This window comes from Microcebus murinus, chromosome 8 (assembly GCF_040939455.1).
Source record: "Microcebus murinus isolate Inina chromosome 8, M.murinus_Inina_mat1.0, whole genome shotgun sequence".
In the NCBI taxonomy this organism is placed as follows: Eukaryota; Metazoa; Chordata; class Mammalia; order Primates; family Cheirogaleidae; genus Microcebus; species Microcebus murinus.
The window spans coordinates 93,880,827-93,882,163 of record NC_134111.1 but is presented as its reverse complement, the minus strand read 5'-3'; positions in this window follow the sequence as shown (position 1 = coordinate 93,882,163).

Sequence of the window (1,337 nt, the reverse complement as noted above, 5' to 3'; positions counted from 1 at the left end):
GCTGCAGCTTCTACACCAACATTTACTGCTTTACCTTGCACTTTTATGTTAAGGACATGGCTTCTTTTCTTAAACCTTGTGAACCAACCTCTGCTAGCTTCAGACTTTTGTTCTGCAGCTTCCTCCCCTCTCTCAGCCTCTATAGAATTCAAGAGTTAGGGCCTTGCTCTGGATTAGGATTTGGTTTAAGGGAATGTTGCGGCTGGGTTGATTTTGTATCCAGACTACTCAAACTTTCTCCACATCAGCAACAAGGCTGTTTTGTTTTCATACCATTTGTGTGTTTGCTGGAGTAACACTTTTAATTCCCTTCAAAAAGTTTTCCTTTGCAATCAAAACTTGGCTAACTTTCGGCCTATCTCCACTTTTAAAATACCTTTCTCATTAAACGTAATCATTTCTAGCTTTTGATTTAAAGTGAGAGACATATGACTCTTCCTTTCACTTGAACATTTAGAGGCCATTCTAGGGCTATTCATGGGCCTAATTCCAATATTGTCATGTCTCAGGGAATAGTGACGGTGAGGGATATTGGAATGGTGGGTGGAGTGGTCAGAACACACACAATATTTATTAAGTTCACTGTCTAATATGGGCACGGTCCATGGTACCTCCAAACAATTGCACCAGTAACATCAAAGATCACCAAAACAGATATAATAAAAATGAAAAAGCTCAAAATATTGTGAGAATTGCCAAAAGGTAACACAGAGACATAACGTGAGTACATGCTATTAGAAAAATGGTGCCAACAGAATTGCCTGATAAAAAGTTGCCAAAACCTTACATTTGTAGAAAACACAATTATCTGTGAAGCATAATAAAGCAGAGTGAAATAAAACAAGGTATACCTGTATACATACATTAAAAATCAGTTGCATTGCAGCTATTTGTCTATTTTTAACCTTGTTAATAGTATTTCGCACTTTTTTGGCAAACGTTATTTGGACATTGCTAACCATTTACAGAAATGGTAACATTTAGGAACTTGCAAACATATTTGTTCCTTAGCAGAAGTAGAGCAAGGGAAGTGGGATTTGGGGTGGAGAGGAAGGAGGCTCAAAGAGATGGACACATCTGGATTTTCAAAGGCAGGTGGAGCTGACATCTCAGCTGCAGCCTCCACGTGCCGCCTGCTCCAATGAGAACTCTAGAAGGGTTGGGTCTTCCCATCACTCCCCAATAATCCAGTTACACACGGATTGGTGGAAAAGCCCCTTTCCTCTTCCCCAGAGAAAGGGGAATAAAATAAAAAACAAGAGAATGGAGCCACAAGCACATTCCCCATTTTCTGTCAATTAAAAACTCCTAAATTTCATTTCTGTTACATATTCAGA